Source organism: Balaenoptera borealis (genome assembly GCF_965194805.1).
Source record: "Balaenoptera borealis genome assembly, chromosome: 9".
Classification (NCBI taxonomy): Eukaryota; Metazoa; Chordata; class Mammalia; order Artiodactyla; family Balaenopteridae; genus Balaenoptera; species Balaenoptera borealis.
Genome location: NC_138873.1, coordinates 46,992,152 through 47,018,693, shown reverse-complemented (window position 1 = coordinate 47,018,693; position 26,542 = coordinate 46,992,152). Strand labels below are relative to the sequence as shown.

At 38.4% G+C, this 26,542-nt stretch overlaps 2 long non-coding RNA genes across 2 annotated transcripts in view; one reads left to right on the top strand and one right to left on the bottom strand.

The window, feature by feature from the left end:
- LOC309634634 overlaps positions 1-26,542 on the top strand; it is a 494,785-nt gene that overhangs the window by 299,130 nt on the left and 169,113 nt on the right. The gene's annotated exons all lie outside the window — the stretch shown is intronic.
- Positions 1-26,542, bottom strand: part of LOC309634630 — a 463,425-nt gene that overhangs the window by 383,940 nt on the left and 52,943 nt on the right. The window lies entirely within an intron of this gene.

Here is a 26,542-nt window from a genome sequence, read left to right as displayed (position 1 = left end):
CTCATCATATACTTGGCTAACTATTTTTATGCTAGATGCTGTAGGGATTCAAAATGTATATAGTCTTTGCCCTTCATAAATTTGCAAAGGTTTGCAAGCCGAATTTTTTCAGCTTGAATTTTAAAAAATTCTCTTCTAAAATAAACAAAACATTTAGAGCATGAGGAAAGGCAGAAGAAACATTGCTTAATGAGGTAAACAGCCATTGAAAGTTCATTTTCCATCACAGCTCTCTGCTCCAGTGACTACTGTCCAAACTAGTACACAGTGTTGAGGGAGATGGAAGTGATCATAGCTCTGCACGAAAGTGTGGAACGCTCTCTTCCTTGTACTCAACTACATATTCCCTGTAAATGCCACCTTCCCGTTCCTCCTCCTAGACGATGAGGCTTTTCTTTTTATGAGAAGATATTTCCTACATCACCTGTTCTGGTTTGGATAATAAATGACCCGACCACCCTAGCTGTAGAGCCTGCTTTTCAGTTTCCCCTCAAATAGTAAAGAGAGAAAGCATGGGTTGGGTTTAAATCCGGCTTTGCAGCTCATTAGCCACATGTTCTTGGGCAGTAAGCAAACTCGGCTGATGGGTAAGCTCTGCTCACGGTAAAGTGGGAATAAGGATACCCCCCTACCTCTCGGGACTCTTAGGATAATTACAGGAATGCTCAGAATCTGGCACACGGAAGCTGTCCAAAGAGGTAAATTCGCTTTCCCTTCTTTTCCACCCCACGTGTGTGAACAGAAAACAAGCCCAGCAGTGCCTTTTGTGAGGTTATACCGGGTCTTCAGGGCACGGGGCCCCTGCCTTGAGTAGGTTAGTGGGGAGGAGAAAGGCCCTTCTGGGCAACTCCCAGAGCTCCCAGGAGAAGGAGAGAGACCCTAGGCTCCTGGTTTCAGTCCTTAGCTGTAATCATTCAATTACACCCTTTTATGTTCTATTTTACTGCACCTGAAAGGGGCAGGGATATCTGGATATCTAATAGCTGCCTTTACCAGGAGGTGAGCTACTAAAAATAGTCGCACAATCTGTGGGCGGGTTTCCAGGAAATGCTTGACTTGTTAGAGCGCACCTGGAGAGAGAGAGTGTGTTAATCAAGCCCTATATCTGAACGGCTTGCCCGGGCAGCTTTCAGAAGGTTGAGGGCTTAAGTCTTATTACCAAGTGAGGTAGAATCTTAAAGACATATAAGCAATTATAAAGAGAGCTGAAAATTAATACTGAAACGTTTGTGGGGCTTCTACGGGAGTGACTTTGAGGCAATTATAAATACCACCACCACCAAACGATTTATACTGTATTTCCCTCTGAATGAGATTGTCTCTAGAATTCCAAGCCCTTAGTGATGATATGCGTTTTTGTCTGTTGATCCCCTCACACCTCAAGTTGGAGAGGCAGAGGACCCATACCTATTTTTTAAAAATACAAAGTAAATATGATGAAAAGACTTGTAACTTCACAAGTGGGTGCTACTTGTTATATTTCAGATTATTTAACATAGAAGGTGTCCCAGTTTCTTGCAGTTCTTACAAAGGGCAGAGACAAAGGCTGATTAGGATGAATTTTCATTGTCAGAACTTTGGAGTCTGGCATGTTCCTTGAGTTTAAATACTATATTAATAAACGTTGAATGTAGTTTAATGCCATTACTTCTTCTTATTTGAATTGAAGTCAGTTATTAAAAAGTCAAACATAACATATGATTCTTAAGGAAGAATACTACGGAAATGCAACGCAATGCACACATAAGTAAGCACTTTTTAAAAAATGTTACTACCTACCTTTAGTGAGCATTAAAGGATAAATGATAAAAATCCAAAGGTGAATTACTAATTTCCTTTGAACTTCTATATAATAAATGAAAATACAACACTGCCTAATGTTGAGTATAATTATGCATCTGCTAGAAACACAAAACTAAGGTTTTTTAAAATTTTCTAAACTAATTTAACTACTGTTTTAGGATGCACTAAAGATATTTTGTAAAGAATTTTTTGTACTGCACTTTTGACAAAACAAATGGTATATTTAATTAAGGGGATACTTACGGAAGAGCTAACAAATGTTTCATTATAAGGAAGTAAACACCTTTACATGTAGTAGACAGCACTATTTTGAAGTGGGAATTGATACCATCTTACACTTCAGTTATGTTTCAAATTGTTTATTTCTGTAAAAGGGGGGCAAGGGGTGTTCCTGACAAAAAAATCTTTCAATCGCCTATTAATGAATCACTTGTGGTTAGGTTCACAGACAAAAGCCTTTTTATGGACTAAGCTGGGTCAGGTTTCCAGACTTTTTATACCCTTTCTCATCCCATGAAGGCACAACAAGGCAGGGTAGGAGTGTTCGGGAGACATACATCATTGCAAGTTTGTGAAACTGGGGTAGCAATCAAGAAATTTGCTTCAAAGATGAGATCAGGTTCCTGGTTTACTGTGAAGAGCGTGACATTCCTGTTCAACCTTTGTATATATAAGGCACAGCATTCTCTTATCTGACAGAGAGGTCATGTCTGAGGGCACAGCTGTAAGGAAGCAGTGCTGGGCCCAGGACTGTTCTGGTCCCAGTTCAACCCTAAGTAGCCATGTGACATTAGTCACATCCTCCAAAATTCTTAACCTTCATCCCTGTCAAATGATGGGTGGACAGGCCTCTTCTGAGGTCCCTTCCTACGAATTCCATCTCTAGTTCTTTAATTTTCTGCCATATACATTTTTTTTTTTTTAATTCAGGTCAGACAATTATTTATATATTAGTAAAAATTAAGAACTATATTATTGGTGATAATAAAGTTTAAAATTCAAAGCAAACTCCTTAGTTCCTTCTTGGTCTTGTGACAGTTTAATATGTCACTTTTAACACCTTTGCTTGAGGCTTCAAATCTTAATCTTAACCACAGAGGAAGTGGCAATTTTCAGGGCCAAACATCAGAAAATAATATAAACGGTAAAAACCAAAAAGGAGGGGGGTAGGGAAGGCAACCAGGGTCAAGAAAGTCAGTGATTTCTTTTTTTAAGCAACACCATCATGTTTAGTAAGTTAAGAAGGGGTTGATACACCCACTGTAGAAGAGGAGGTGGTATGTCACTAAGGACGAGTCTAAGAGATGATTAAAGGTCAGATGTCAACCATTTGGCTGTGGGTTTTATGTGCCTGTTACATTCATTGCTCTCCCATAAAACTAAAATGTGATGAGTTAAGTAAGTATTGCTAACACAGGATATTGAGGTTGTAATAATATGACAGCATTGTAAAGAACCCTTGGAGAAATTCAGAACTTTTCACACATTCTTTTCTTAAATAAGATTGAGCTGTTTTACACTTTTAAGAAAGAATTCACTTAGAAATGATTAGGACATTTTTAGGGAGATAAATAGATAGACAGACGAGAGAGAGAGAGAGAGATACCACTAAGCTAAGTTTTCATGAAATGGCTAAAAAATATTTGTTTGAAACAGAAAACTGTCCTCAAATCCTTTGGGTATGCAAAAGTATTGCATTGGAAACCAAATATGTAGCACAATCATCGGGTCTCTGCTTCTCTCCCATTCTTCCATGACCACTACCTAACTCAGTGGCCCAGAGGCTGGTCGGCTAACATCAGCAGACAAATGGCTATATCCCTTGCCTCCAGGCTTCCCTTCCCCTCCCACAGAGCACTCACTCTTCCTAAAATCAACTGATGTCATTATATTCCCGTGCTCTCAAATTATATTATAAAGTTTAAATTTGGTCTGGCACTCAAGACTCTCCATAATCCAGCCTCATTTTTCCTTTTCAGAAATATGGCTATCCCTTGACCTATAAAAATTCTTGGCTCCAAACAAACTATATTATTCACTCGCCCCTGAATTAGAACCATAGTGTCCTGTTGCTATAATCTTTTCCATAATATTCTCACTCTCCCTCACATGCAAAGAGTTGGAGTGATCCTCTCCAACTAATATAATCTTCCCCATCCTTTAATGTCATGTTCAAATCCTACCACTGCTTTGAGGTCCTCTTTCTCTCTCCTCTGAACTCCATTAATAAATCGTGTCTTTATTATTCATCTTGTCTTTTACTTTTAGTCTTCTTGATAATAGTTTAGCTTTCCATGGACCTATGTTTCTTCTTCCAACTGGGCCATAAGATCCTTGAAAAATACTCTAAATCTTGCCTTGCTTTGTCTATTGCACACTTACCAAAGCCTCATTCAGGACTTCCTGAGTGATATAAAAACATTTACAAAATGTGTCCATACTCCTTGATGTTATGCTTACATTTAAAATCAAATTGTCCATCAATTTTAGTATCCTTATTCCAGGACAGAGTTGTCATTATATGAAATATACTCACTTGGTAAAGTGTGAAATGTACAGAAATTCAAACATACTTGCATTATTTATTCTTAGATGTCAACAGCCTTTCAAGTCCTTATATTTAGAAAAATCAACGAATGATAAGCAAAAGTATTAAAGCACTCTCTTAATTTCTGTTATAGGTATTAAACAGAATTCTAATCTTTAGCCATAACATTTATCACAATTGTTTTCAGTACCAAAATTTTGCACATCTTTTCCTTCTCTTGTTCTCCTTTTAGCCAATATTCAAAAGAAAAGAAAAAAAGTAATAATCCTATCATAGCCAAAATATGTTCTCTCGTGATTCAAAATTAAAATTCTGTGTGACCTGCAATTTTTTATAGCACTAACCTCTAGAAAAATATAAGACAAAGCTTAAGTGGTTTTAAGAATGATGTTATTCAGATATGAGTATTGGAAAAGGTCACAATTTCAGCTAATCATTAACTGTCTGTAAAGTCTACTTTTTCCATTACCTTAATTTTTCATATCATAAAGTGAAAAACTTATTTCTAGAATGTCTAAAGATCTTAAGTTGCAGGAATTAGTTACATATCTGGATCATGCTTTGCTACAATCCATCTTGGTTTTACATTATATTTTATGACCTGGGAAAGGAAAAAATAGAAAACTATAATGAGAAACTAGAGAGGCTGAATATGTAGGCATTTTCCTGGTTTTTCCTCCAGTGAATTTCTGATGATGTACCCAGGACCTTTAAAATGATGGGGAACATGGTCTTTCTCTGTGGCTTCCTGCTTATGGGCCCAGGGGGAGGGGTCCATAGCCTCTATTGGTGCTCCTTGCTTGGACTGTCACACTTTCTCCAATTTGGGCAATGTTCACACCTCTTAAAGTCCCATCCCCAGAACCAGGGGAAGAAGATGCCTCTGATATTTCCCCTCCTGTGTTGTCTTATAGGGCACATTTGCCTGATTTTCTGAATGCTTCTTAATCATTGCTTTTGAGTTAGAATTTCTTAAATAATGGATTTTTAAAATAAACTTCCACTTCAGCTGTCTTTGGACATTATCAAGTCCTGTTCCTTTGATACGTAAGGCTGTGTTCACAAATTCCCAGCAGGTGACTTGTGAGCCCAGCCTAGCATACAACACCTGTGACAAAGTCTGTCTAGCCAAGCACCAAGCAGAACTTGGAAATTCCACATGTTAGGAGCTTTCAAACAGAGGGACTGATTCCTATGTAGAGAGAGAATTCCTAAATCACGTTACGTACCATCATCAGTCTCAGCCTATTGACGGCAATGCTATCAGCTAGAAATGCCTGGGATACCCCCTGGACTGTACAACTTGGGGCAAACCTCACACAGAAATTTCCCCAACCAGAGCCAACGTTGTGGCTGGACCAGTCTCTGAGGTTATTAGGATTGCAAGACACATCTAAACAAACAAAAACAGATCATCAGGAAACGGAAGAAAAAGATTCATTACTCACAAGTCTAGGGGGGTACACAGCACGTCCATGAGCCACAGAGCGAGGTCACAGAGAGAGACTGAGGCAGTGCAGACCTGGGTCTCTGCCTTTACTGAGGCTGGAGAATGGGGTGCCTAGGGTTTTGCAGGTTCACTATTGGCAGATGTAAAACATAATGTGGGAATTTAGGGTACAAAAAGGGATAAGCAGTGTCACTCAAGCAGAGTGACCTTATCTAGGTTACTCAGGGATTTCTCAAAGGGGAACGTATCCAGTGTGGCCACCTGGTTTCTTACTAGTTGTTTAATTGGTATCTGTGTCGTACAGCCGGCAATATGTTTATTCCAGACGAATGTCTTTGAAATGGATGCCTCAGCAATCAAGACCTAATGTCAGCACTTACATGACACCTGCTAATTCCTCTCTTCTCTTGTCACTGTCTAGAAACATCCTCAGCCATCTTCTATGTTTCCTAGCTCTCCTAAGGTGGGAGCTTTTAGTTTAAAAGCTCGATTTTCTAGGGAATTGTTATGAACACAAAACTGTATCTCATATTTCAGAGGCATTTGTTCTGGATAACTTTTTGGAAACTATTTAATTTAGACATAAAGATGTAGCCATGAAGAATCCCATCCTTGTTTAATTTGCCAGTGATTTCAATGGGAAACGTGGTTCTTCTATTAGTTGTCTTGGTCCTTAATCTGCCTGGATGAGTTACTCCGAGTAAGTGGCTCTCAGTGAGCTAACCCACATTTCTCAAAGTGCTTTCACTCCTCTAAACATGACCTCAGAGAAAAAGGAGAGTGTTTGTGAGCGATCTCCCCGCACTGGGGGAGTCATAGAACCTGTTGGCTTATTAAAGTCTTGCAAATTCTTGGGGTGGACAAATGTGATTGGCTTTGTGTAACAGTACTTCCCAAACTTATGTAGCCGTGAAACTGAAAAATTCGTTTCTAGTTGGCATCTGGCCGAATTGATATTTCTCAGAACACACTTTGGGAAGCACTGTGTTAAATATCTTGCCTTACCAAAAAAAAGAGACAATTTTTTATCAACATAAAGTATAACTGAAATAAACAGCCGTCTTATTTTTATCCTAGAGTCATTTGCCATTGTGTAACCACGGGTTTCTCACTACATTTCTAAAGGTCTGGTCTTAGATACTCTATCTATACATCATTCCTTTTAATCCATTTTGGAGGGATGCATGTTTAAAAGGTGACTGCGGATTCTAGACACCGTCTGGAAGCGAGAAGGGAGAGTACAACTTGGGTATCCACAGGCACACATTCTGTCCCATTCCAACTTTTTCTCTTCTTCTTTATTTTAAGTTTTCTATTGAACCTGTAATTACACTACATCTTTGCAGAGGTAGTAGGTGTCCTGATTGGTGGGTCAACAGGACATAGGCTGGACAAACTTCTCAAACAATCAACAGAATTTCTGATGAGATGATTGAAGCTACACTCTATTCCATATTTAAAGTCCAAAACAGATGATGAAAAAATAACTCTTCTACACAGAAACTGCAGAGGAGGAATTCTGAATCAATGAGGCACACAGACAAAAAGAGCTATCAAAAGCAAAAGCTGCAGACTTATCATGCAAGTATCACTTTATCATGGATGCAGCTGTGGTCAGGTTAAGAGTTAAAAGTAATAAGCCAAATCTGACACCCCTCCATGCACACAGTGATGAAGTCCCTGCTATGTCTCCTTTGGCTATTTCTGGGAGTCTGAAAAACCATCTCAGATATGCTGCTCTAATGGCTTGTGGGCCCAGGGCATTCCTTCTTTACACTCTTCTAACCCTCAGCAACATGCCACTCCACCACCATTGCTGAGAGAGCCTTCAGTGCTCCTGGAGATAGGCCCTGATGCCCCTGGCACTGCCAGCTGCATGTACTGGAGTATGCTACAGTCTCCACAGAGATGGGGGGGGGACATTCTACCATGGTCCATGTGCCATGTCACACTTAGTCACTGCAAACCCCTTTACCCATCCCTCTCAGGATGTCACAGAGACCTTCCAGCTTCTTCAGTTTTACCCCCAGCCCCTCAGTCCACGCACCCTGGACAACAGGTAGGTTCAGGGAAATTTCCACCACATAAAGGCTCTAATACTAATACTTCCACCCACCCCTGAAGCCAAATAAACCCACATGCAAATCAGCTTGGGCCCATTAACTCTCCAACCTCATCAGATAAATCCAGGTAAGTCTCAGTTTCCTTTAGACCCAGGCCAGACCCCTCTGACTCCATCTACAGTTACAAAACGCAATGGCTAAAGCTGAAGTGCCCACTTCCCTTGGGCCACAGATGGCCAGCTGGGGCATCTGTTCCCTTGCTGCTCCGCTTTAAGCCTGACACTGACATTCATCTTAACTCAGTTTCACGGAAAGCTTCTGGAGAACTATGTTATACGGTATTCTCTGCCCCAGGTAGGAACTTCCTTCAGAGATGGATCTGCCCTTTATTAGAGGGCTGCCCTTTATTAGAGGGCTTCCTTCAGAGATGGATCTGCCCTTTATTAGAGGGCTCCAGACAGATCTGGGCCCCACTTTAAACCAGGACTTAGAAAATTTGGAGTGCATTCAGAGAAATGTTAAAGGATGATTAAATATTTAAAGCAATGAGAATAATGGAAGAAGGCAAAGGCTCTGGGGTCACTGGCAGCATCCCACAAGAGAAAGAACGTGGGTTTTAGAATCAGAGAGACCTACATTCAAATCCCAGTTTTTTCTTAATAACTGTGACCATAGCATTTGCTTATCTTCTCTGAATCCCAGTTTCCGCACCTCAGAAATGGAAATTATGTGTACCGTACAGATTGTCTATATTGTCTAATATCTAACAAAAATATTAGAAACATAATGGGAATGAACAAATGTGTAAAATAGAAGTTCCATTTCTTTTCACTCACAATTCAATGACTGGAAAATTTGGGAACTAAATTTCTTTTCACTATAGGAATAATAGAAAGAGTGCCACCCTCCCTCAAACATAAGCCTGCCACCATGCAGGAACCCTTAGACCAAAAGATCTCTTAGGATTTTGAAATGCAGAAATATTAAAACTGGTCACATCAATTGTCCTGTATCATAAAGTTCCTTTTCTTTACCTTCCAGTTGTTTCTGTTACAAATCCATGTTTCTCATGGATTTGGAATTATATAAAGATCCTGTACTTTAAGGATAATATATGCCAATTTAAAACTAGCAAGCAAATTCAATTTAAGATGAGCAAGTAAAGTTTTAAATTAACAAAAATTCCTTTCTGTATTCTGAAGCCTACGTTATTCTTACCACTATAGGACAGAGGAAGAAAGAAAAAAATTTATACACACACACACGTCTGTATTCACATTAATAGTCATATTAGTAGTCATATTAAAATAGGAAGAAATTGCCACTGTAGTTCATCGATATTTTTCTTGAGCTTCTGTTTAAAGTAAATTAATGGCTTTGCTGTACCAAGAGTTTTTTGATTTGCAAGTACACTATGTATATGAAGGACCACACAAAGCAAAAGAAACTCCCATAAAGATGAAACAGTGTTCTTGTTATACAAATAAAGCTTCTGCTTGAAATAGCTCCAGGAAGTAGCAATAAATAGGAATATCATTATATTATATATAAATAAGTAAAATTAGTTATATCAAATGAATAATACTGGAAACTAGCAAATTGTACTGAGTTGTGATAATAGTTAACAGCATGCATCTCAGTGGCTGCCTTAAGAGGCTGCCCTGGCTGCTGTCAGAATAGATCAGTTATACATCCAGCAGGGGCCTCAGGTACTTCTCCTCCCCTTACCCTGGGAGAATCCATTGAAGCAACATGCCAGGACAAACATAAACCCTGGACACTCTCCTATGCATGCTCTATACATTTACCACTTACAAACTGGGGATCATAAGAGATGTCTGAGCCAGGGTGTATATGCCAGGTATAAACAAACATGAGTTAAGATATAAATGGTCTTGACTGAACTATAAGCCCAAGATTTTATAAAGTTTTCCCCTACATAAAGGGGCATTTCATGAGGCTAATCAGTTTCAGACATAAGTTTTAAGGAAGAAGTGAGGTGTTTTTTTTTTTTTTCCTAGAGGTCTTCAAAACGTTTATGGTTATGATATAAATTTAAAATTTAAAATTGAAAGAGTTCACAATCCATAAAGTGCTCATGGCATTTTCAGAAACACTTTTTAAATTGCTACAGTATAAGTTGAATATGTATTTATGCATTTCTCAATGGATTATTCTCCCTTGTTAACTAGACTGAGGAAAGGCAATAAAATATTCAGCTGCCTATGAAGTCTTCCTGATAAAGAAGTCAGTTTTAAAAGCTACTCAACCAGCAAATGTCTTATTCAGGGACGACCCTAGAAATTCTCAACCTAGTAATCTTTGATAAAAATTTCCCTACTGAAGAAATGCAAATGAATGAAGGCTGAAATATATCAAATTTATCTTTTTTTTGGAGGAGAGCTTATATTAACCAAGTTACTTTGTTCTGCATTTACTTTGTGTTTTCTCAAGTCACAGGGATTTTCCTTTGAAAATTAGGTTAGTTTAGAGCAATAGAGTCCTGAAGAGCATGGTGGCAAGGTGCCATACAAGACTAGCAATATTCTCTAATGATTTGAAAGAGCCTGTGCAACTTTGAAAGGGAGGTCTTAGAGGAGGACCAGCCAGCTTACAGAAGCACTATGGAGAACAGCACATAGCACATTTCAAAAGCTTGTTTGATAAACTGGGGCAAGTCAGGATCTCATCCACAATTATGCACCCACAGTTGTGTACATCTAGCACAGTATGATCTTGGGTGATACTAAGAGCATAGACAACGAAAGTCACCAGATAAACCCACAATCGCCATGAAACAACTGGCTTCAAATTTCTCTCTTTCCAAGATTTTCATTAGAGCTGCTAAACTTAAAAGAAACTAAATGTGACTAGGTTGATTTTTCTTTCTTTCTGAGTTGCTAAAAGGTAAATAAGGGCAAAAAAAGAATATGTGAAAAAAAGAATAAAGGAACTATATAATCTCTATCTGAAAAACAGGCTTTGAAAAATAGAGACAACTGTAAATATGCAAATAGGCAAATAGGAGTCATTTTTTCTTATAAAAATCTTAATATTTAAGAATGTAAAAACACTTTATCCATTAGTCCATTACTTTAAAATTTAATTGATATTTTGGCTATGTTAATTGTTGCTAATTGAATGTGATTCAACTTCGGATCTTGCAGTGACTTGCAAAAAAATTAGTGAATATTTAGTTCCAGTGTACTGAGAGAACTATTTTCTCCCAGCCTCACTGCATCCCGTATAATTTTACAAACTTGGTAAAATGTGGATGAAGACCTCTCTAATAATTTTCACTCACAGTTATTTCTTTTTGCTTCCGAAGTCATCACATTCACATACTTTGTTACTCTGTAGCATTTAAGTCTTTTCCTTAAATAATTATCTCATTTTCCTTGTGCATATGTCATGCCTTCCCAAATATACTTCAAGCTTTATGATATCAGAGATAGAGTCTTGGTATATCCCAAAGTGCATAGATCTAAGTGCCCTCTGAAGGCCAAGGCTGTGTGTGTGTGTGTGTGTGTGTGTGTGTGTGTGTGTGTGTGTAGATCAGAGAAACTCATCTAAGTGCACCAAAGCCATTTCCCATTATCCAGAGGCCCTGGAATGAGGTAAACCTACCAAGATACCCTCAGTTTGGTCTAGACCAATAAGAATGGTAAACCCAGTAAAACAGCTCCTGAGTAGCTCTGGACATGGACTTTAAACTTGCTGTTTCATTTCCTGCTCCTAATGTATCACTTCTGATACCATTTATCAGGCTATGATACCGAGGAAAGTGGGATGAGGAAGGGTCGTTCAGACCTCCCAGCATCATCACGTAGGCCACTCCCCACACGCTTGGGTGTCCAGTACTGAGTGCGTGAGACAGGTAAGGGAAATGAGGCCACATTTTACGCCTTCCTTACCTTCCCTCACCACTCTTATCAATTTCCATATCAAGAGGGTCATTATACACTTCTCAGTAAAGGCAGCGTTCAGGAATAGAACTGGAACTGTGAGTGTGAATTCATTTATTCTGTCATCAACTATTTATGGAGTCCTACTGTGTCCTAGGTGCTGTTCTAGGACTAGGACTGAAATGAAGAACAAAACAGGCAAGGTTCCTGCTCCCGTGAGCCTTGCATTCTAGCAGGGAGCTGGGGACACGGCTAAAAACAAACAATAAATAAGCACATAAAAAATGAACAGACAGGGACTTCCCTGGTGGTCCAGTGGTAAAGAATCCGCCTTACAATGCAGGGGACGCGGGTTTGATCCCTGGTCAGGGAACTAAGATCCCACATGCCACGGGGCAACTAAGCCCATGTGCCACAACTACTGAGCTCGCGCACCTCAACTAGAGCCCGTGAGCCACTAACTACAGAGCCCACATGCCCTGGAGCCGGTGCGCCACAACTAGAGAAGAGAAAAAACCCACACGGCCCACAACTAGAGAGAAGCCTGCGCACCACAATGAAAGATCCCGCATGCCGCAGTGAAGATCCCGTGTGCCGCAACTAAGACCCGATGCAGCCAAAAATAAATAAATCGATTAATAATAATAAATAAATCTCTAAAAAAATGAACAGACAATAATGTTTACTAGTGATAAATGCTCCAAATAAAACAAAACAGAATGATGTAATAGAGATAAGGGGTGTCAGGGTGGGTGCTAATTTAGGCAGGGTGGTCAGGTAAGAGCTTGCTGAGAAGTAGACATTTGGGCTGACGGCAGGCTGACATGAAGGAGCCAGCCCCCCCGAGGTTCGTGGAGCAGAGCATCCGCTGCTAAATAAAACAGGTGCATGACTGAGTCTTGTGTTCAAAACCAGAGATGGCCTGTGTGGCTGAGGCATGGTGAGTGATGGGTGGGCGGGTACAAGAGGGGGTCAGAGAAGTAAGACATGCCAGGGCATACAGGGCTGTGTAACCTTTGGAGGAAATTCGGGATTTTATTCTAAGTGCAATAGGAATCCAGGGGAGGGTATACCACCGTTGGGACCTACTGAGATCTAACTTTTCAAAAGATCACTCTGGCTGCTACGTGGAGAATGGTTTGGGCTATAATGGGGCCAAGCATGGAAGCTGAGACATGCTGTCATGAGAGTCAATTTGGCTCAAATTAAAATGACCGTTAGAAAGGAAGAAGAGTGGGTGATTTCAGGCTACATTTTGCAGGTGGTACTGAAGAACTGGAGGACAGGGTGTAAATGGCAAAAAGAATCAAGGATAGCTTTGGGGGTTTGGGCTGAACAACGGGGTGGAGAGTTACTGAAATGGAGAAGCAGCCAATTTGTGAGAAGTAGAGATGGAAAGCAAGAGTTCTGTTTGCAATGTCAACTCTGAGATGATTATTATACCTCTGAGTGAAAATTTCAAGTAGTCAGTCAAGCTAGTTCAGAGACTAAAAGGCATGAATGGTTTCAGTGATCAGCGTTTTAGTCTTCGGAACAGTAGTTATGGAGGGAACAGAAATAAATGACCATGTTCCCTTCCTTGAGGAGTCATCAGAGCATGGGAGAGACAGTCATAGCCAGTCATATCATAGACAGTCATATCATAGTTGAATGTATTATAGGTGAGGTCTTTGGCAATTACTGTTAACAGGCCCCAAGAAAACACTTCAGGAGAATTAAAAGGGAGTGACTAATTCTGACACATGTCACCTTTGATATCCTATTGCTAAGTGATTCTGCTCTTCCAGAAAATTTATCTACCTTCCCACCTCAGTCCTTGTGGGTCAGAGTCTATAACTCTTCTCGGCCCATTATTTTTTTAAAGTTTCTAAGGGAAATTGCAATGATTTTTTTCATGGTGAGTTCCTTAATGTTATCAACACTTTACGGAGTTAAATATTGTCTGTGAAGAGTTAGATTGGGCTGCTTTGTGAACTTTCAGGTTTCATACTTTAGGGGCTTTCAAATGCTTTTACAGGTCAAATACTACAGCACAGTCTTAAATCAATTTTAGCATTTTTTTGCACAACATTTATACTATTCTGTTTGAACTATAAGTGTCAAGGACCATATGATCTTCAGTGCTTAAGTTCTCAAAGCGCCCTGCAGCTTCTGATGTAACAATTTCATGTATAACTTTGTTACTGAATGGATGGTTTATAAGTATTCAGAAAAGTGAGTGGGTGGTGAAACCAATTACCAAATAAAAGTTTTATTTTAGTGCAAAAAATCTGCAAGTTCTTGTGCTTTTCTTAATGTAAGGTTTTAATGTGCCTTAATATGTTTTTAACTGTGGCCATTATAGCCTCTAAAATCAAGAATCTGTGAAGGAACTAGTAAAAACTTACATTTTGAGTGGGCTGGGCTTTAGAAGAGCCACAACAAAATAATGACCAAATAACACACACACACACCACCCAAACTGTGGTTGGTATTTCTTTGTAAATAGTAAGTCCAAAGGAACATGTCTCATAAATAAATAAGTATAGATTCCAATCAAAAATATCTTTTTAGAGAAACGTGATCTTTAGCAATAAAAAACCACTTATCTGAAACACTCAGCACCACGGTCGAATCTCCCTGCCAGCCACAATGTCCTGTGCTCTGCCTCCTTCTCAAGAATCACTTCCCCATAGAATGAAAGGCTCAGAAAGAACCTTAGCGAGCATGCAAGTTGGCCACCACGTCCACGCATATGCACACACTTCTTTTACACAGACAACAGATCTGAGCCCCAAGAAGCTTGGTGATGTGTGCATGGTCACATCAGTGGGTTAAGCCACATCAGTGGCTTCAAGATCCTAGCCACAGACCACTGAAATAAATTCGCAATCCTTCCATCAATCAACATTTTCCTTTCCTTTGTAGAGCTGATTTACAGGTAGAGAAAATAACTTTATTAAATGAATCTAATCTGAGATATAATTTCCCTTCCTCCAATCCCCACCAGAATTATTTATTGAATTATTATTGGAGGGAGAGATCAAGATGTGAAGAGAAGGATGGTGTTTGAGCCTATATGACTGCCAGTCTAAAGCAAGTAGATATAGTAATGGGTTAACATACTTGAAAAGAAGAGAAACAACAAATCACCTACCTAAGGAGACAAAAGACCTGTAGACAGAAAATTATAAGACACTGATGAAAGAAATTAAAGATGATACAAATAGATGGAGAGATATACCATGTTCTTGGATTGGAAGAATCAACATTGTGAAAATGACTCTACTACCCAAAGCAATCTACAGATTCAATGCAATCCCTATCAAACTACCACTGGCATTTTTCACAGAACTAGAACAAAAAATTTCACAATTTGTATGGAAACACAAAAGACCCCGAATAGCCAAAGCAATCTTGAGAAAGAAAAATGGAGCTGGGGGAATCAGGCTCCCTGACTTCAGACTATATTACAAAGCTACAATAATCAAGACAGTTTGGTACTGGCACAAAAACAGAAATATTGATCAATGGAACAGGATAGAAAGCCCAGAGATAAACCCACGCACATATGGTCACCTTATCTTTGATAAAGGAGGCAAGCATATACAGTGGAGAAAAGACAGCCTCTTCAATAAGTGGTGCTGGGAAAATTGGACAGATACGTGTAAAAGTATGAAATTAGAACACTCCCTGACACCATGCACAAAAATAAACTCAAAATGGATTAAAGACCTAAGTGTAAGACCAGACACTATCAAACTCTTAGAGGAAAACATAGGCAGAACACTCTATGACATACATCACAGCAAGATTCTTTTTGACCCAGCTCCCAGAGAAATGGAAATAAGAACACAAATAAACAAATGGGACCTAATGAAACTTAAAAGCTTTTGCACAGCAAAGGAAACCATAAACAAGACCAAAAGACAACCATCAGAATGGGAGAAAATATTTGCAAATGAAGCAACTGACAAAGGATTAATCTCCAAGATTTACAAGCAGCTCATGCAGCTCAATAACAAAAAAATGAACAACCCAATCCAAAAATGGGCAGAAGACCTAAACAGACATTTCTCCAAAGAAGATATACAGATGGCCTACAGACACATGAAAGAATGCTCAACATCATTAATCATTAGAGAAATGCAAATCAAAACTACAATGAGATATCATCTCACACCGGTCAGAATGGCCATCATCAAAAAATCTAGAAACAATAAATGCTGGAGAGGGTGTGGAGGAAAGGGAACTCTCTTGCACTGTTGGTGGGAATGTAAATTGATACAGCCACTATGGAGAACAGTATGGAGGTTCCTTAAAAAACTACAAATAGAACTACCATACGATCCAGCAATCCCACTACTGGGCATATACCCTGAGAAAACCATAGTTCAAAAAGAGTCATGTACCAAAATGTTCATTGCAGCTCTATTTACAATAGCCAGGACATGGAAGCAACCTAAATGTCCATCGACAGATGAATGGATAAAGAAGATGTGGCACATATATACAATGGAATATTACTCAGCCATAAAAAGAAATGAAATGGAGGTATTTGTAATGAGGTGGATGGAGTTAGAGTCTGTCATACAGAGTGAAGTAAGTCAGAAAGAGAAAAACAAATACAGTATGCTAACACATATATACGGAATCTAAGGGAAAAAAAAGCCATGAAGAACCTAGTGGCAAGACGGGAATAAAGACACAGACCTACTAGAGAATGGACTTGAGGATATGGGGAGGGGGTGGGGTGAGATGTGACAGGGTGAGAGAGTGTCATGGACATGTATACACTACCAAATGTAAAATAGATAGCTAGTGGGAAGCAGCCGCATAGCACAGGGTGATCAGCTCGGTGCTTTGTGACCACCTGGAGGGGTGGGATGGGGAGGGTGGGAGGGAGGGAGATGCAAGAGGGAAGAGATATGGGAACATATTGTATATGTATAACTGATTAACTTTGTTATAAAGCAGAAGCTAACACACCATTGTAAGGCAATTATACTTCAATAAAGATGTTTAAAAAAAAAAACAAAAAACAAAAAAAACATATAACAGATTCACAAAAACCAAAAACAAGAAACTCAAGCATAACAATTTATTATTAAATGTATTGTTACTATTATTAAAGCACTATTTATGATTGCAAATACACCTCTAAGTGGTGATATTTAAATTGGGGACAGTTTAGGGGCAGGGGACCTTTTCCAGAGCCATTTCGACCACGTATTTAACTTCACTGCCTATGTTCAAGACTACTGCAGTTAAAAGGAAAGCAAGGAGCATTCCTCGGCTCCCTCCACTCTCCCCTGAAGAAGGAAGGACTGAGGTAAGGTTTGTCTCTGAGCCTATTCTGCACCCCCCACTATTTGTCGTTGGTTGCTCAGAAGCTAGTTTCCTAGTCCAATTCGTGCTCCTCAGTGATGGTGACAGCCACTTCCTTAGGGGAAGGGGCTGTACTTACCAGAGGCTGGCCCTGTTTCCCATCCCTACGTGACTCTTCCCACAAAAATACCAAGAGTGCAGAGAATCCTGGCTGCCTGTGCCCTAGGACCAGACCCAGGCGTACCCAGAAGTTCCCCAGGACAGTTTACCACTCACTCAGTTCACTTCTCCCTGTTTCTCTAGCTCCCTTTTGCTTTAGGAAAAAGAAGATGACAACAGTAATTCTGACAACCTTGTACTCCCCCACTAGAGGTGCCCCCTGACCCTCTTTCTTTCTTCTCTTGGGGAGAGTGATGTTGTGGCTCACTGGAGAGCTTGGCCCCAAGGCTGTGTTACCTCGGAGACTCCTCCAAAGGAGTCCAAGGGAAATCCAATCCAAGGGAAGCCACCCCCTTGCCCAGCCTCATCCTGTGGAGGGAAGTAGGCCCTGCTTCTTGGGAGCTCCGGAGTAACATGTAGTTCTAAAAGGCAAACATGGCGGACTGTTTCCTTAACCTCAACCAGAATAGGCCTCCACTCTCCATTTACTTCTGAGAGTCTGGTAGCCAGCTCATAGAACAGAGGCATCTGCTCCCATTTACAAAAAAGTTAGAGCATATTAGATTCAGCTTTGAAAAAAAAAAGAACTTTAAATTTGGAGAAAAGCCTTTGTTTAATCACATCAAGTCTGTGTCACAAGCTGAAAAATGCCAGGAAATTCCAAGCTCAAGGCAGATACTTCATCTATAACTCATGCCATAGGGCTTGTTTTTATTCTTTCACATGCCTGCAAATAGAAGATGAAGCATCAGAGAAACTCTGAGTTGTGTGTGTTTTGTTTTTTGAGTTTGTTTTTTTTGGTCTTGTCAGTTCATGTCATAACCTTGGCATTACTCTGCTTTTTTTTTTAATTTAATAAGAATATGAGATTATACTGATCCTGTTCTCCTATTTCTTGTTAGTGCTGAACAAGCACTTTTGGCACTTGCAACTCAAATTACTGCCATGTTGCTCTGTGCCTCAGTATGTTTGGCTATGAACTCGAGTGTCTTGACCTGACATCTATCTTTAAGGCCTGAGAAAGAAATTATTTTAGCATTCCTGCTTTTAGCTAATATATATAAATCTGTGATCTATGACATGTCTGCAGCTCTGAAGTTAGCACAAAAAATATGAAGAACAAAAGGAGTGGAGTAGAGTGGGTGGGAGTGGGAAGAAAAAACAACAAAGACCCAAAGCAGAATAGTATTAAATCTCCTGCTTTGTGCCCAGCTGTGGGTTCTGGATCTTATAAATGGGAGGAAGAATGTATGTAACTCCAAAAATATGTAACTCATTCTCGTTTAAATGTGGAAAGTGTTCATTTTTCAGTCTGAATACTCTGAATTTCTGTGTTGCTTTCAGAGTTGTGTGGTACATCATAAAAATATGGAGGCCGCCACAGACAGTGCCGTTCACCTTTTCAAGGATTTGAAATCTTGATCACTCCAAATATCTTGGAATAAAGGAGAAAAAATGAAACGTTAACACCAAGCATAGCCTGGTGACACAATCATGATTATGATTGTCAGTCATTACAACAGAAGAACAGAGTGTGCCAAGGATCAGTGATAGGAACGCGACTATAATGAAACAGATGATGCGCCATTATAGATCACACTTTATGATCAGCTCTTGATCAGTTAGTAAGTGTTTACTGAGGACCAACCAACCATATGCTTCACTCACTATAAATGTAAACTATGGGACCTGCTCTCAATGAGCTTCCAATCTAGTTTCAATATGACAGTATAGGATACAGGTTATAGGATAGAGCACACATAGCCACCAGGACTCAAAAATCCACATGCAAGGATTGATCATGGGAACCCTGCAACCACTCCTCAATGAGTAAATCCATGACTCTAGAGTCGTACAAACCTGGGTTTGAATCTCACTTTAACTCATTCTTTCAACAATATTTACTAAGCTCCCACTCCGCATCAGTTTCTGTGTTGGGCACTGGAGACACAATCCCTTCCCTCCTGGGGATTATAGGAGAGTCTGTGACACATATATTAGTAATCACACAAATGTTAAATCCCAATTATTATAAACACTGAGGAGAAAGTATAAGGTAAAGAAGAGAGTTTAAGGAGGTCCCAATTTAGACTGGGGAGTAAGGCAAGTCATCGCGAAGGCAGAAGCCACAGAGAATGTCATCAGACCTGCTAGATGGTCCTGGAGCAAAGGAGTGATCAGAGGCAAAGAACATGGCTTAGAGCCCCCTACCCCTCAAAAAAAAATGTATCACTTGGAATTGAAATGATCATGTCCACGAATCAACCTGCTTGAAGCTCAGTTTCCTTATTAGTAGAATAGAATATATTAATACCTACCACAGATTTATATTAGAAAATAAGTAACAAGCAACATCTTTACAGAAAGAGCAGAATATCCTAGAAAACTTACTGAGACCATAGCAAAGGTCATCCAAATGCCCACTGAGGAGCACCACAGACCTAATAGGGAAAAATATATAAAATATTTACAGCACCATAAGGAGGAAACAAATCCTAAAGAATAAAGGGAGGTCATAATGTCTGCAGTGGGAGATAATTAATGGTGGGGTCCTTAGGTGTCAACACTTTTTTTCTTAAGTTCAGCAACATATTAGATTTATGAGGCAGTACATTCAAACGTTCATATAACTAAATATACAAACTGGCTTGTTTATTTTGGATCATTCAGTGCCTGAGAGTAAATTATTTATTCAAGCATTAATAAAGTAGAATTTTTTTTTTTTGGCAGTTGACAAAATTGACTTAAGGGAATAAAAGAGATATCGACCAAGTTTGGACTGGCTTATGCATATTTTTAAGCTGGCTGACATCTCAAACCTCCAGGAGGAGAAGAAAGTTCAGGTTATTTATTAATGTGTGTCTTTTACTGATTTACAATACATGTGAAAACAAATCCGGAGATTGGTTGGAACTCAAGGATGAAAACAGGAAGAATTTACCTGCATATTATCTAACCTAATGATAACACTGACTTCAGGAGGAAAGAAAATCTGCTATAAGAATCAAAGCCAATGGAATTTTCCTTTATCATGAAATAACTTTTAATGACACCTCATTCTCTTTCAAAATGTCACTTCTGTATCTTTTTTCCCATGGCTTAAACATAATTTTTCTTTTACATTCTCTACTGAAATATGTTTTTGGTGACTTCAAACTTCTGAAAACAATTACAGTTTTGGCCTATTCTCATCTAGATTCAATAGATTCAATAAAATGTCATTCTATTGACCACTCCATACAAAAACTAATAGCTCCCAAAAGGTGATATGTAGTCTAAGATCCATTAGAATTCAAATTTTTCTTAGAAGAAAAACAAAAGACTATTTATTTGACTTTCCCCTCCTTAAAAAAAAAAATCATGGCTATTAACTTCCCTTTCATTTTGTTTTCTCATATATGTTCAAACATCTCTCCTCAAATGTATGTCTTTGCAATTCATTTTGTTCTGCTTTCTTTGATGAGCTTGATAGAAAGTCAAAGAATCCAGCATGATTTCTCTGTTTGCTTATGAATTGCAGAGATCATGCTCATGCCTCGCAAATCTTACAATAATGTCACAGAAAATATTTCCTGGTATCTGTCATTAACTATTCTTTTCAGCACTCTTAGGTTTTCTTTTAATAAGCATTGGCAGATATTTTGTCCTCCATTAAAACTCCTAATATTGAGGGAGGAAAAACACCACAACATTTAAATCCCAGAATTGTCCCATCTTTCTTAATCCAAGTATCATCATTAGAGTTGCTTTCACCCTGGCACTATCTATAGCTTAACAGAAAACCACATCCTTTCTCATAAACTGGAGTTTATATAAAGCATTCTTCCAGACCCTGACACATAATAGGCACGTGAAATAATAGCTCCCTTCCCTTCATCCTTTTCACATCTTACTGCATCTTTGATACATGATCGTTGGACAACTGATTTAAATTTTAGTTTAATAAAATTATACATTATTTCTTTGTGAAAAAAATCTCCTATTATATTGAATTTGACCTGTGGATTTGAATTAATCCTTCATTTCAGTTGTCTCGTATTCATCATGTCTAAACCTACTTTTTCTCTTTTTTTTTTATTGAAGTATAGTTGATATACAATGTTGTGTTAGTTTCAGGTGTACAGCAAAGTGATTCAGTTATACATACATATATATCTATTTTTTTTTCAGATTCTTTTCCCTTACAGGTTATTACAAAATATTGAGTAGAGTTCCCTCTCCTTGTTTAAACTTAGTTTTTCAATTTACCTTTGGCTCATCTCCTATCTTCTAACTGCCCCAACGTTCCCGTGCTTCTCTAGCTGCTATCAAAAGTTGTAGGCTGGATGAGATTTTAAATCCAGTAACATATCCTCATCAATCAAGAAATGCCCGCTCACCCACCACTGCCTACTCTGTGCCAAGCACTCTGCTAGATTCTGCTGGGCGTAAAAGCATACATCAGATATGCATTTTACCCTTAGGATCCAAAGTTTGCTTGGATACAAAGCAATGGATAAACAATTTAGTCCTCAAGTTGCACGAAGTACTATGAAGAGAATTCAGAGAAAATGAGATAATCGTGGTTGGAACACACAGGCCTCATGGGCTTGGCCAGATTTTGATATGTAAAGAAGATGGCAATTAGCCTGTGGACCAAATCATGTTCTGCTCAGTGAAATGCAAAGCAAGAGGGTCCCAATATGCATTGTGTTTTGTGTCATGTTTGCTAGGCTTGGGGAAGTCAATTCCTGAAAATTAGGTAACCATGACTCTGCGTAGTTAGGTTTCATTGGAACGTAGTTGGCACAGCAGGAGCTGAGAAAGGGCATAGCAACACTCGTGTGAACTTCCCTTTTTACCACGCTTCACAGCTTTTTCAGAGCATTCCACATCTGTGATATTATCTGACTCTGCAAAGTACAAAGGAACCAAAGATTTCATTTTAAACATAAGAATACTGAGTCTCAGTGTAAGAAACTTACCTGGTATCTTCTCCTGTTGAAACCGAAGTTAATCGTCAGTTAGATCCATTACACCTGTAACCGGCCTTCACTCAAGCACGCTTTAACTGTTTTTATAAAAAACTTGCACGCATCCTCCAAGCCTCATGCAGCCTAAGCAATAATGTGTTTGCCCAACTTCTTTTTTAGGAACTTGGAGCTGGCAACATCCTGTTCTAGCACCAGCCATTACAAATGGTTAAGCCTACCGACCCTCCATCTGGGCATGCACAATTGTCCGCTCGGTGACCTTTTGACACCAGACGGCCAAAACCCCACCCTCAGAGTACGCCAACGCTGCCATTTTCTGAGCATGCGTACCTTGGAGAAGCCAGGAGCTTAGTTGTGCGTCTGCGCAGAACGGTTGCCCACCTTTTTCTTGTCTCCAATTATCTTTCCCCACTCTCGCTCCCTATACCTCAGCTTCATCCCATAAACATCGCAAGCTCCTGGCCTTCAGGGAGGTTGATTTGAGACTTGTTCTTTCCTCTCCTAGCTTGGCTGCCTTGTGAACAACCCCTTTCTCTGCTGTAAACCTCTGCGTCTCTGCGTTTGGCTTGCTGTGCTTTGGGCAAATGAACCTGGTTTGGTAATTTGTTAGATGTAGAATGCTAATAAAACACAGGCCTTGTGATCCCGAACTCAGAGCACTTCCCACTATAGCAAATGCAGTACAAAAATTTCCCAGCTTCAGTAATTACACAATAATGATTTTCCTTGTATATGTTTATGGTAAAGAGTAAGTGTGTTTATGAGATCTGTCTGAAAAATGTCTAATTACTAATTACAGAGGGGGAAAAACCAAACTCAGCTAAAAGTAAGATTTATATAATTCTTTTTGTTTGCATAATAATTTTAACTATTTATCTAAAAGTAGTTTAACTTTTTAATTTCAAGTGTCTAGATTATGGGTGACAATTTATATATTACAAGTCCTAAAGATGAACAGAAAATGTTTTCATTGCCTGCCAGAAGAAGAGTTCAGGTTCAGCTAATGACCAGTGGACTTTAAAGGAACTCTAGTACACTCTTCGTGGGAATGTAAATTGGTGCAGCCACTATGTAAAACAGTATGAAGTTTCCTTAAAAAACTAAAATAGAGCTACCATATGCTCCTGAAATCCGACTCCTGGGCATATATCTGGAGGAAAACATAATTTAAAAATATACACGCACCCCAATATTCATAGCAGCACTATTTACAATAGCCAAGATACAGAATCAACCTAAATGTCCATAGATAGATGAATGGATAAAGATGTGGCATATGTATATATATATATATATATATATATATATATGTATATATATATATATATATACATATATATATGTATATATATATATACAGTATGTATATGTATGTATATGTATTGTATACAAATATATAAACAATGAAATACTACTCAGCTATAAAAAAAAGAATGAAATAATGCCATTTTCAGCAACATGGATGGACCTAGAAATTATCATATTAAGTGAAGTAAGCCAGAGACAAATATCATATGATATCGGTTATATGTAGAATCTAAAAAAAATGACACTAATTAAACTTATTTGCAAAACAGAAATAGACTCACAGACATAGAAAACAAACTTATGGTTATCAAAGTGGGGCAAAGGGATAAATTAGGAGTTTGGGATTAAAATATACACACTACTATATATAAAATAGATAACCAACAAGGACCTACTGTATAGCACAGGGAACTACACTCAATATCTTGTAATAACCTATAATGGAAGAGAATGTATAAAAAAGAATATATATATATTTTATACATATATATATATAACTGAATCACTTTGCCATACAGCTGAAACTAACACAACATTGTAAATCAACTATATTTCAATATTTTCTTAAATTCAAATTGTAAAAAAAAAAAAAGGTGTAATTCCACCTGAAAGCTGTTTTGAATTCTTTTTTTTTAATTTTTTTATTGTGGTATGGTTGACATACAATATTATTAATTTCAAGTGTACAACATAGTGGTTCAACACTTAACATACATTAAGAACTGATCACTAGGATAAGTCTAGTAACCATAAGTCACCATGCAAAGTTATCACAATATTACTGACTATATTCCCTATGCTGTACCTTATATCCCTGTGGCTTATTATTTTATAACTGAGTACCTGTGAATCCCCTTCACCTCTTTTGCCAGACCTGCCACCTCTTACCCCTGTGGTGACCACCAGTTTGTTTTCTGCATCCGAGTCTATTTCAGTTTTTTTTTGTTGTTCATCCTTTTGTTTTTTAGATTCCACATATAAGTGAAATCAGATGATATCTGTCTTTCTCTGACTTATTTCAGTTAGCATAATACCCTCTAGGCCCACCCATGTTGTCACAAATGGCAAGATTTCTTTCTTTTTTATGGCTGAGTAATATTCCATTATATATGTGTGTGTGTCTCTGTGTGTATATATATATATATATATATATATATATATATATATATATATATATATATCTTTACATTTATTCATGTATATAAATGCAAAAAATTTCTATTTATTGATTTTGTATGCTGCAACTTTACTGAATTCATTTACTGGCTGTAATAGTTTTTTGTGGCATCTTTAGGGTTTTATATATATAGTATTATGTCATCTACAAATACTAACAGTTTTACTTCTTCTTTTCCTATTTGGATGTCTGTTATCACTTTTTCTTGTCTGATTTCTGTGGCCAGGATGCCGAATAATATGTTGAATAAAAGTGGCAAGAATGGGCATCCTTGCCTTGTTCATGATCTTAGAGGAAAAGCTTTTAGCTTTTCACAGTTTAGTATATTAGCTGTGAGTTTGTCATATGTCGCCTTCATTATGTTCAGGTATGTTCCCCCTATACCCACTATGTTGAGAGTCTTTATCATAAATGAACATTGAATTTTATCGAATGCTTTTTCTGCATTTATCGAGATGACCATATGATTAGGCCATTTGAATTTTTAATCTAGCCTTCAACTTTCCCGGTATGGCTACTAATTAGATAACACTTTATTAAAATACACAAATACCTGTTTGTTCTATTCTTTGTTTGCTTCAAATGCAAACATTTCAATTACCCACAAATTTGAAAATGCTAAGAATTTTGTTCATATAGAGAATCCTAATCATGTTTTCTTCATTGTCTAAAAAACTCAATAAAGCATCATGGGAATGTGGGCAACCACTATTGTTTTGCTATTGCTTACTCTTAACAACACACAGATATTGCAACCATAAGGACCATTAATTAAGCCCTAACTTTGAGCCAAGAACTGTGCTAATATTACAGATACTGCCTTATTTAATTCTCTCAAGAATGCTATAGGGCTGTATCATTACCCATATTTCATACATGAAGAATTTATTTTTGTTTGTAACCAAGTACAGAAAGATCACTTACTGAGGTCTGGTCATTCCATCATTGGAGTACTTTTACAAAAAGGAAAATATAAACATAGCTGCTCCCATTGCCCCTCTCTGCTATCCCACAAAAATACTCGTAAGTTAACACCACATCCCTAGGTTAGCACCTAGGGATGTGGTGTTAAAAATAAATTACAGCAGCAAATATTTAAATGAATGCAAAGTTGTTTTCATTGATACCAACCCATCCCCATTAATTACGCTCACCTAAGCCTCCTACTAAAAGCCATGGAAGCACTATGCAGGTGCCTGTTATGTGGGTGACATTTTGCTACAGATAATGTACATAAGATGAGCCCAAATTGACTTCATCCATTTATCTATATCCTTAATTGGGTAAATGCCATTAATTCTTTGCGAGCAGAAAAAAGTGCTAAGGGCAGCACACCCACTCCTCTATGAGCCCCTCCTCCACTCCCCCATCTTGAGACATTTACTCCCTAAGGCTACTGGCATGGAGTCAAAAGAATTTACCAGCCTGCTGGATTTAATCCTCAGTCGTCCATAAATTGGGTAAATTCAATTGCCCTCAGCAAACATTTGTTTGTTTATTCATTCATCATTTGGCATACTATTGCTGAACTAACAGGCAACTTGTTATCCCTGGTGACACTAATATGACTTAATAAATTCTCTTTCCCAGAACTATTTGGATTTTAACAAGGGAACTGCCTTAACTCAAAGTAACGAACTTTAGGCGTTAACAAATATGCTAGATGCTACGCATTTCGACAGACACCCTCACTAGTTGCCCTCAAGTCCTACCTGGAAGCATTTACTCCAGCTATAGGTAATTCCAGCTTTGCTCATCTACCTCAGCACTCATTGATGTCTTCCCAAGTATTGATGTCTTCCCTTGCTTTTAGAACTATCTTCCCAGACCAGCAGTATATGGGTATATT